Source organism: Parasteatoda tepidariorum, chromosome 10, assembly GCF_043381705.1.
Source record: "Parasteatoda tepidariorum isolate YZ-2023 chromosome 10, CAS_Ptep_4.0, whole genome shotgun sequence".
Lineage (NCBI taxonomy): Eukaryota > Metazoa > Arthropoda > Arachnida > Araneae > Theridiidae > Parasteatoda > Parasteatoda tepidariorum.
Window position 1 is genome coordinate 24,399,410 of NC_092213.1, and position 11,853 is coordinate 24,411,262.

Consider the following 11,853-nt stretch of genomic DNA (forward strand, 5'->3'; position numbering starts at 1 on the left):
CACTCCTTAATGGCATTGAGAATAAAAACTCTTCTTTTATTGTAGAAATTAAATAGAAAATTTATGCTGAGTTTTGAAATCAGTTTTCTGTTTTTTTTTATCAGGTCGATGATTAAACTTCAGGTCGATGATCTTCCAAAAATAAAATTATTTTGCATTTTATTGCAAGTTGGAAAAGCTATAAGTAAAGTGAAATGAAAGGTCTAATAGTTAAGTGTAAAATCATGCACATTAAAAAATTCTGACAATAAGAATTATTTTATAAATAAACGTTTTGAAAACATTTAAGTAGAAAAAAAGCAGGAAGAATAATTTATTAATTAATTTAACAAACTTTGTAACTTACGTGATCAATTCATTCTACGTTACTGTTTTTTGAAAGTATAACGTAATAAAATTTTTGATAAATGTAGTTTTTTTCGAAAATACTTATTCAAAATTCAAGTATTAAAATTCATTTGATTTTAAATTTAGGGGCCTTGCTATTTTAACCTTAAAAACACTTCTATAGAGACGTTCGAGCCAGAGGCTGAGCTAGATCAAAGTTCCACAATCATTCGATTATTTTCCCTCTGCACTATTCCTACTGGGCCATTCGTATTCCTATTCCAATAAAAATATATTCCTATTGGTTGCATCTGTAACTGATTGATCATTGATGGAATTCCAGTGAACGGTTTAGTAAAGTGACGTCAGCTAAGACATTTCTATACATTTTTTAAACATAATTAGCATATTTTTAATGCCGTGATAAAATATGCGTTAAAAATTTAATTACATAAAATTATTTATTTGAACATTAAAATTTTAAAACAAATTATACATATGCTACGTACTGTTCACAGTACCTGATATTCTTCAAAATGATGACTTGCTTATTTTTAGTAAACATTTTACCCTTCAGTAGTAATAAATACCCATTCTCATTAATGATCTAGTTATGATGATCTTTAATTAAAAAATTTTTAGCTATTCACTTTGGCAATGAATTTTTTAAATTTTAAAAACCGTTTTTATCAACTCAAATATCATTTCTCGACTCCTAATGGATAGGTTATAAATGCTCTATCTTTGAGAAATATTTCAAAACTATGTGAAAAGACAAATATTACAGAATGTATTTGAGCTCAAAGGAATAATTAGGACCAAAAGGCTGAATTTAAACTCATATCTCCCTACCATTAAGAAACACTCATCCCCGTTTTTAATAACTCTATCTTTTAACAACGATAGTAAGAATGCAACATAATTTTGGCTCCGCTCAAACGCAATGAATAGTGCCTAAGTTAGCACCCCTCTCTTCAAACTTTTAGTATCATAAAAGCAGAGTAACTGATTTTTGAAAAATATTTTTGAAATGTACACTGTTAAAAATTTCTGGGTAAAATGGCTAAATATCAATTTATTTAAATGTTTCTGTACCATATTCAAAGAAAACATCAAATAACCATAAATAAGATGATATTCAAACTATTAAGTGTGAGAAAAACCGTTTATTAACTGCTTTCCCCTAATATGGTTTAACAGTCAGAATTTTATCACACCAACTAGACCCCCCGTACGTATTATAGCTGAGAGGGCTAATCTCTGTCAATCTCGTGAGAGACAGAACAGGGGCTCGAGTTCCAAGTCTACACTACAATATTTCCTCCACTCGCTTCAACACATGAAGAGTTTCCAACGTCCTGCACTCCTGAATCTGTGACCCTGGAGTACGACACTCTTATTGAAGCATAGATGGCAGCACTGTAAAGGTACTAAACTATCTCTTATGTCCAATTAAATTTTTTTGCCGTTCTGAAACCATGCTAGATTAAATGATCAAGAAAAACTTATAATTCTGTATTCATGGTGTCTTAACAATATTAGTTGTAAACTGTTTCAAAATCGTAAATGTAAAAATTGTTCTTGACCGTAAATTGATGACGGTTAATTGGACAGATGGTTAATCAGACGGTAAATGACGGTTAATTGGACAAACCAACTGCAACCGGTTATTTTACCATAAGTTTAAAATGAAAATTCTAACAGTGTAAATAGAAATAATAAGGAAATTTTTAATATATTAATACTTAAGAAAAGGTTCCCGGATATACATGATATGTATTAAAATGGCATTTTATTACATATCCCGGAAATGTACTAAAATGATTTAATTCATTATTTTCTTTATACAATAATAAATATAATATCCTTAGGTACTTATATTCTTTATTTGGCATTTATCAATGCAAAATAATATCTTCTGCATTAAAATAACAAATGTATAAAAGAGTCAAAGCAAATTCAGCTATCTAAATATTTAACTGAATAGATAGCTGAAACGAGGAATGGCAAACAAAAAATAAAATTCAAACTATTCATACTTTATTACTATATTTTATCGAACATAACTCTTCTTAACATTCTTGGATTACCATCGATTAAACTAGAAATCATAAAAATAACTTTTGTTAATAATGTCGAAACCAGACAAAATTTATTATGCTTCAGGTTCTATAATAATAGCAGAAATGAAAAATATGAAAAATTCTGGGTGTGTCAAAAAAAAAAGAAAAACTTGAATAAAGGTATTGCATCATGGAAATCTTCACATTTCTTTTCAATTTGTGCGTTCGTTTTTTTTTCGACATTACTCAATATTACTCCACATTTTTTTGTTGTCTTCTACTTAAATGATAACTACACTGCTGGCCACCGTAAATGCAACACCCTGAAGGAAGCATGGAAATAACATGAAATTTACAACATGCATTAGCGGAGGTGAGATTTGCAAATAATTAGAATTTCAGCGCAGATGCACATTACGCGCGCCTGTGGCGCCACTTCAAAGAGCTATTTAAGACTTGGAGATATCGACGATTTCAAGTTCGGCAATTGTGTTTCTCTTGTGGTTTTTCAAAAAACGATCATGCCTCATAGAAAACAGCGATCATCTTTTGATCAAGTATCCGAGTTCGACAGAGGAAGGATAGTGGCCTACCGAGATTGGTCTTGCACCGGGTATTATGGAATGGGGAGGTATTGGATATCACTCTCGCACTCCTCTAGTACGCATTGCCGGTACTTTAAACAGTCAGCTCTACATCTCCGAGGTGCTGGAGCCAGTTGTCCTTCCTTACCTTCAGAGCTTACCCAAAGCCATATTTCAACAGGTTAATGCGCGACCACACGTGGCACGCATTGTCCAAGAGTTCTTCGTCCATCACCAGATTGAATTGCTTCCCTGGCCAGCTCACTCTCCGGATCTTTAGCCGATAGAAAACATGTGGGCCATGATTGCTCAACGATTGACCCATATTACATCCCCAGCTGCCACACCAGAAAAACTTTGGCAACGTGTGGAAGCTGCTTGGTTTGCTGTACTCCAAGAATACATCCAAAGTCTCTTTGAATCAATGCCGAGGCGTGTGGCAGCGGTGATCTCCAACAATGGCGGCTACTCTGTCTACTGATTTTGGCAAGAACCACACTTCACAGAAGTCTATAAATTTAAACATTTGATACTTGGTCAGCATGTTATCCACAAAATAAATTTTATCATGATATCTCTTGTCTTTGTTGGTGTTGCAATTTGGGTGGTCGGCAGTGTATTTTATAATATATCTCTTAGCTTACCTATTGTTTCTTATGAGCTTTTTTACAAATTGAAGCAAAATCCATGGAGTACATTCAATAGTTGCTGTAGTCCATGTCCTTTGGATTACAGTTTATGGACGATTTTGGTGACTTGGACCTGCTCTAAACCATTCAAAAGTTCGGACTCTATAGCAATCGCTTCGGCGAAAATGGGAAGGATTAAATGTAGAAGACTTGTGACCTATTGCTGAGAATTTCAATCAGCGTTTGCATATCTGCATCGCTTCAAAATCAGCTTATTTGAATCCAATTTCATTAATTTACTACTAACCTTCTACTCTTATTATTATTATTTGCTGTATTTTGCTCATTTATTAATTTTTCGTCAAGTTATATAAAAAATTGTTTGTCCAGGTGTGTCCACCTTCGTCATTGCTCTGTGCAGTTGACTCTTTCCCGCTGATCTGCCACTAGGTGGTTTGTAACTGAAGAATTTCAAGCTGTGGAATAAAAAAAGAATTTACATATTTAATTTTAAGCTGTGAGGAATTATATTTATGGACTATGTCAACCATCATCTATCAAAAGGTACTTCAAGATAGAATCAAGTTAACATGTTTTATATGCTGGGGATTTGGTATTTAATATTTGTAGTGGTAGTTACGCCACATTACTCCCCTTCCAGAACTTTATCTGTGATAGAATTCGATGAACAAATTCCACTAGTTGCCTCTTACTGTTAACTTATTTGTGTCAAAAGTTTTGCTCATTATATTTTTTGTTTATAGCATTTCGCTCTTTTTTTTCTATATTGTTTATTAACGGGAGACTTTATTTTCTTTACCGGATATTTTTTTTCTTTGAGCAGTTTATATTAAGCAAATCAACTGATTTTAATGTGGACCATCCATCATGTTAGCGAGTTCATATCACGTCTGCAGGTCACCATTGTTGCGAATTATATCTATGGACTATGCCGCCAACCTTCATCTATCAAAAGGTACCTCATAATGGAATCGAGTTATGTCTTATATAATAGTGATTTGGTATTTAATATTTGTAGTGGTAGTTATGCCACAAAACAAGAGAGGAAAAAGCATAAAAGACCGAAAAAATCTTAAATTGGAAAAGATGAATTCATTTGCGAAGTCAGAGATTCTCAGCTTAATCTTGACACTGCAAAAAAGGTTTTATCAAAATTGAGCAAATATGTGTCCAAATAATTCCAAAACAAATAATAGTCAAATTAGAAAAACCATATATATTCAAAATTGCAAAGGCAAATACTCGTTTTTGAGTAGACGCAAAAGTGCTGTGAAGGGAGAAATATAAAGATTTATATATTTCTGAAAGGGCTGGGATATTCTGAAGGGCTGAGATAGCTTGGTTGGTAGGGAACTAGGCCCATGTTTAAGAGGTCGTGGGTGGGACCCCCGCCGGCCGAAGACTCCCCGTGTAGTAAATGGTGACTGATGTATGTTAAATCTGTCTGGTCATAAAGTCCTCCATGCTCCCATAACAAATAAACAAATAAATACCTCTGGGGATATTGATCCAGGAGTTTCCTTGTCTTCTGGATTGGGTTCAAAATTACAAGGAGTTGAAAATTAGTAGTCGTGCACCCAAAAATTGGGTCGACTGTTCAACGACGATTATAAAAAAGAATAAACAAAAAATAACGCACCGAATGAAGACATTTGGACAACAACATATCGCCTTTCCAAGCTTCACCAATATCGAGAAATCCGCCAAGTAACGTAAATTAGGATTAAGCCCATGTTTCCTTCAAAGTTTAACCATAATATTCTGTTAACAAGTACATTAATATCGTTTAGGTAATCATTTTATTAAAGTGACAGCAAAAATTAGAATCGATATTATGATTTTATAAGATCTAAAATCTTCTGCAGAATGCGGATAAAAAATATTCATTGAAAAATTACTTAAGATTGACATAAAGCAAACAAAGTGCTTTAAGAATTTTTATGTGCATTAAATCATTTTGAAGCAACTTATCAGTTACATATAATTTTGCGTGGTCAAAACAAAAACTGGATTACCTATGTAACACAATTCTATCTCGTTATTGAAACAATTGAAGACAAACAGTATCAATGCGGATCGTCATATCCGTTCACCAATTTTTCCGACTCCCATTTGCCTTAATTTTTCATTGATTTAAGAGCATTTTTTACAAATATGAATGACTTTTTTCTTCTTTCTTATATCCTTAGTGAATATTATATCTTAGTGAATACACAGCGGCATTATATTTAACCATTATATTTTAGGGAATACACAGCGGCTATTCCATAAACAGCAATCAAATACTCCGAGAAATGCTGCCAAAGGCAGCAGTATCGATTCTGTGCCACAGAGAAATGACATGATTACAAAATAGTTATCAGAGTAGGTTAATAAAAGAATTTATATTCACAGGAAAATAAAGTCTTTGTGGGAAATAATTTTCTGAAAACAATCCTTTCTATATACAGGATTTTCTGTTAAGACCGCCATCATGTACTTTATTCCTTTTCAAAAATTATGCCTTATCAAAAATAAAAACAAAAAAGAATACACACGTTAATATTTTATCGAGAAAAAAAAGCAAGATCGGTATTGAAATCTAGCAAACCACAGTACAGAAAGACAAATGTAAGAAAGTAATAAAAACTAGTTTGATTGCTGCAGGAAACAGAGCTGAGTTGAAAGACGATTATTAGAAACCTCTTCTCGTTTCTACCTCGAATTAAGTCTGTTATGATGTTCATTACATTCACTTTTCTCAACAGTGATCTACCAGATTTTTATAGCATTTTTGTTTTTTTTTTCCTAATTTAAATATTTTTTATGACACCCCCTATGTGTGTATTATTTTGCTTTCATTTTTTATCAGAAATCTAAAAATGCATACTAAAAGCAATATTTTTTTCACACCCTGCATAATGAAATAAATCTAAAGCTACGTAATAATTTTCTTCAAGAAAATCATAATCTAATAAATTATTGATATTTTCTGCCTAGCACTTATTACATCATGAAGAAGTTCATCAATAAGGAAGAGCATATTCTAAATTCTGGGAATGAGTTAAGTTAGGTTAATAAAAGAGGCTATGTAATAAAACATAAGTAATAAATATGTAATAGTTACTTATTTAAATAATAGTTGTGTAATAAAATATTACTAATTATTTTGTTTTAAGATTAAGTTATTTTTAGGATTTGAAACGACGATTTATAGTCATATCAGTGGGTATATAAGACACTAAAGGAAAGCAGCACACATCGTTTCTTCAGCTTCGACGTGTATTTTGGTAAGCATTTACATTCATTCAACTTTTATCCTGTCAGTATTTCATCCTGTATTTTGGTTGGAACATTCATTCAATTTCCATCCTGTGTCAAAAGTCCTTCTTTTGTGGTTACTCATTATTGTGTCTGTCCTTGTCTCAGAATGTTATTTTGTATGCTTTATTACTCCATAACCGTTGGGATTCTGATAATTCGGAAAAATTTTAGTTATTTCGTTCGTTTCGTATTCGTTCGTTTAGTTATGCCGTTCGTTCCGCTCCGTAAAAATCGCTTAAAAATTTTAGTTATCGTTTAGTTTAGTTTAGTTATTATTATTTAGTTTAGTTGAAAATTTATTTTCAAATATTTCTCCGTTCGGGAGAAATATTTGAAAATAAATTTTTTTGCATTAGTTAAAAGTTAGTCATTGTTATATGAATGTAAACGATTATGTTTAAGATTTTATCGCATGTTCTTTAATGTTTAATATTTTTTTACAAGTCCAGTCATCAACGCGATTGACACGTGAATTGATTCTACGTCACCAAACTAGCATTTCTGAAGTTGTTTGAAATCACGCATTTATTTTATCGACAATTGTGCTTTTAGAACGTGTTTATGGGAATATAAATAAGGTGCAAATTTTTTTAGACTTAATGAACATAAGACAAAAATAATGAAATAAAATAATTTAAAAAAGTTTTTAAAAAAACAACTACATTTTTATGGATTAGTGCGAAAATGAAATACATAAAATATTGCGCTTAACTTTTAAAAATTGATTTTATATAGTTTCGGTTAATTTTAGAGGCATTATGTTCATTTTATATAAAGTATATCCTAAAATGTGTTGCAAGAATTTCGTTAAATTTTTTAAAGAGAGTAGATGAAAAGTCGGTTGTTGTTGTTGTTGGCCATTAAAGCAAGGAATGTGATCGTTCTTGTTTTCTAGTGGCTCCATCTAGGGGCCAAGAATTCGACTTTTGCAATACCCACACCGTCACACTGCCATAAGTGCCACACCGTATAGGGCGGATCCATTCATCCACGGATCGTAATTTTAACCTGAATCAGAGAACGATTAATCTCTACTTCAGTAACCCCAGAGGTTTAATTTGTTATGGAAACGTGGAGGACTTTGCGACAGATTTAACTCGCACCAGTCACCATTGACTAGACAGGGAGTCTTCTGCCGGCTAAATTCGAACTCCTGTTCTCATGAACGAGAGTTCAGTGCCCTGCCAACCAGGCTATCTCCCCCATGAAAAGTCGGTAGTCCTGGTACAATAATTCGTTTGTAGATGGCGTCACTGGAAAACAAGTACAATCATACCCCTTGCCTTAATGGCTAACAACAACAATATTTCATTTATTACTTTTTCGTGAAGACCCATGGAAAAGTTGTTGCTATTGATTAAAATATCATTTTATCATTTATATATTTTATATCATTTGATTAAAAATTTTGTCGCACTTTAAATTCGTAAAGAATTGTATTTATCTTTTCTTTGAAAACAGTTTTTAAAATTTAAAGGTAGTACTTATGTTGATTCTAAAAGTTTTAATTTTGTATATTTTTTAGTAAATATGAATTTATAAAAAATTCTTTTCAGCAAATTAATCTCAAATATGGTAATGAAAAGATTACAATTAAACTTTTCAATGCAAAAAAATAGAGTAGCCTGTACATTAAAAATGCCCTTCATTTATTTTGTCAGAGAATATGCACATTCTGTAATTAATAAGATTTTGAGTAAAATAAATAAATACGAAGAATATTGCTTCCTTTTATTACAGCAATAAAAGAACTAGTCTATTACTTTAATAGGATATAAAATTTTATGGATTTCATCTGCAAATTTTCTGAGTAACTTTGCTATAAATTACTTTCAAATAATCAGTAATTGTGGTTCGTTTACTTTTGTGTCATTTCTGCTTACCAATAAATCAATTTCAAGAGAAAATTTTTTTATACATTTCTGTGGAGTTGTTCTTCGAATTATTATTATTATTAAGTTTTCGCCCTGATTTCACAGTACAATAATTTTTCTAGATTTTTTACTTCGTGTATGAAAGCTGGTACTCTTTTAAAACGAAGCTTTAAAAATATGTAGCATATACTGATTGCGAAACTAAGTCATTCAAATCATGTAAAATGCATTTAACATAAAAATTTATTCATAAAAATTTCTTACACAAAAATTTCTCACTTTTTGTGTTTGAAAAAAACTATAGTTTTAAATTCATTTAAAAGAGGTGGGATAGCTAAAAACGAAGGCTATATTTCAGGGTATAAATAAAAGATTCTCTAAAACATAGGTTACATAAAAGAGGCTATTTCAAAAATTTTTTAATTTTCCTTAAAGTTATATAAACTACGATTTTGAGAGTTTTAACGAATCAACATTGACCGAATATTAGAATATTATCCAAGAATCGCTAATATTACTCTATGATAAACTAATTGTTGTTGTGTTGTTGACGTATGCCTGTTTAGGCAGAGGGGGTGCGATTGTTCTTTTCGTTCAGTGGCGCCATCTATGGCCAAGAATTCGACTTCTGCCACACCATACGTCTCACCCGTTAATAGGGCGGATCCATTCATCCACAGATCGCAATTTTGACCTGAATCAGAGAACGATCGTTCTCCAATCCAGTACGCCCAGAGGTATTGTTTTGTTATGGGAACATGGAAGACTTTTGCGACGCGACAGATTTTACTTGCATCAGTCACTTTACTACACGAGGAGTCTTCGGCCGGCGGGGTTCGAACCGGCAAAATCTCGGACATGGGCCCAGTGCCCTACCGACCAGGCTATCCCGGCCTGATAAACAAATTAAGTCTCTTTGAAAAGTATTACAGGCTGATTTCCATTGTTTCGGTTCTAAAGTTTTAGTAAAGATCTTCACATTTTTGAGCAAAACATATAATCTACAATCAATATATAATCATTATTTATAAACCATTTTTAAATAAAACACAGCTCTTAATTGCATTAAATTGCATAAACTGATGAAAGTTATAGTATTATACACAAATATGGATGGTAAACTAAGAAAAGCCAATAACAAGCTTTCTAAAACCCTGAAGAAATTTAGAAAACTTCCAGTGTATCCCTCCGCTTATGTTATGCTTGCTAGGCGATGCGTGAACAGGCTTAATATAAATTTTTTCTCTCTTATTTTTTTTTAAAGAACAGTTCGGTAAAAACTTCTCTTGTCTACAGGGCTATATATATCATGTGTCTAACCAATGAATTAGTTACTTTCAAATCTTAGTTGTTAGGAGATGAAAATAAATTTCCAAGAGTTTGGGATAACATTCGTGTTAGTGCTTTCTGTTACTTTTTCGTACGATTTCCTGCATTTTACGTTGTTTTTAAGTGTAGTTGCTAGTTGTAACGTCTAAAATTTTTAATTTAATTTTCCTCAAAGGTATTTTTATGATGTATTAACAATATTGAAAGGATTAAACCTTCCTTTTGTTCTAGAAAAATAAAACATGAAGTTCTTCGCTCTCTTGGCATTGTTCTGTTCCTTTACTGCTATGGTTATTGAAGCCCAAACTGCATGTGAGTTGCAAAGACAACAAGAACAGGCAAAGAGTAAGAATGGCTTCAACTTATCAAAAATTAAAAACATGAATCAATGTAAAAAATAAATTACATTTAAATGTTCATACCTATTAGTTTTTAAATTAAGGTGATTGATTGAAAAAATTTAAAAATTGATGATTTTAGATTTTGAATCAATCAAAGGAGTACTCAAATGTATAGAGCTCTGCAAAAATAAGAAGCAAAATTGAACTCATTTAAAAAATTATTACGAAAATAACGAAGCAAGAAAAAAAAAGTATTCGGAAGTTTACGCTTATCATACACAATTAATTTCCATACAAAACATATACAATTTAATGACGTATTAAACTTAGATAAATTTTTTTAGTGGTGAGTAATTAGTGGAGAATAATTACAAATGTCTTCTCTCTTTCAATTTAACCATTTAAATACCATATTTTGTTATTGCTTCTCTCTCCTACCAAATACTACTATGTGTCATTGTTATTCTTTTCCATAAAATATTATTATTTGTCACAGTTAACCATTACTACAGAATACTATTATTTGTTTTGTCCATCTGTTCAACCAAATACTATTATTTGTCAATGTCTAAAATAATACGATTAGCTGTTCCCGTTAATCACAACCAAAAACTATTATTTGTCATCGTCATTCTCTTCTATAAAATATTATTACTTGTCATGGTTAGACTCTTCTAAAAGAATACGATCAGCTGTTCCCGTTAATCTCAACCAAAAACTATTATTTGTCATGGTCATTTTCTTCTATAAAATATTATTACTTGTCATGGTTAGACTCTTCTAAAATAATACGATTAGCTGTTCCTGTTAATCTCAACCAAAAACTATTATTTGTCATGGTCAATCTCTTCTATAAAATATTATTACTTGTCATGGTTAGACTCTTCTAAAAGAATACGATTAGCTGTTCCCGTTAATCTCAACCAAAAACTCTTATTTGTCATCGTCATTCTCTTCTATAAAATATTATTACTTGTCATGGTTAGACTCTTCTAAAATAATACGATTGGCTGTTCCCGTTAATCTCACCCAAAAACTATTATTTGTCATCGTCATTCTCTTCTATAAAATATTATTACTTGTCATGGTTAGACTCTTCTCAAATAATACGATTAGCTGTTCCCGTTAATCTCAACCAAAAACTACTATTTGTCATCGTCATTATCTTCTATAAAATATTATTACTTGCCATGATTAGACTCTTCTAAAATAATACAGTTAGCTGTTCCCGTTAATCTCAACCAAAAACTATTATTTGTCATTGTCATTCTCTTCTATAAAATATTATTACTTGGCATGATTTGGCCATATATGGCAACGTTACTTTTAAAAAGTAACGAGTAAAAGTACAAGTATTTTTAAAAAGAATTTGATTTTAAATC

General features: G+C 31.5%; 2 long non-coding RNA genes across 9 annotated transcripts in view; both read left to right on the forward strand.

Annotated features, from left to right (window-relative positions):
* The first annotated feature begins 1,739 nt into the window (after nt 1-1,739).
* The window catches only part of LOC139424806 (uncharacterized), a 26,175-nt gene continuing 16,061 nt past the window's right edge, over nt 1,740-11,853 (forward strand). Inside the window, exon 1 of the long non-coding RNA XR_001584897.4 lies at nt 1,740-1,754. This is a non-coding gene — a long non-coding RNA (uncharacterized lncRNA). The remainder of the gene's footprint in view (nt 1,755-11,853) is intronic.
* The window catches only part of LOC139426736 (uncharacterized), a 10,132-nt gene continuing 2,428 nt past the window's right edge, over nt 4,150-11,853 (forward strand). Inside the window, exons 1-4 of one of the 8 annotated variants that reach the window (XR_011637946.1) lie at nt 6,295-6,443; nt 6,604-6,708; nt 6,799-6,893; nt 10,362-10,475. This is a non-coding gene — a long non-coding RNA (uncharacterized lncRNA). Of the gene's footprint in view, nt 4,168-6,222; nt 6,444-6,465; nt 6,709-6,782; nt 6,894-10,361; nt 10,476-11,853 lie in introns of those variants that run through there. The other 7 variants (XR_011637950.1, XR_011637943.1, XR_011637944.1 and 4 more) reach the window with 7 other exon arrangements.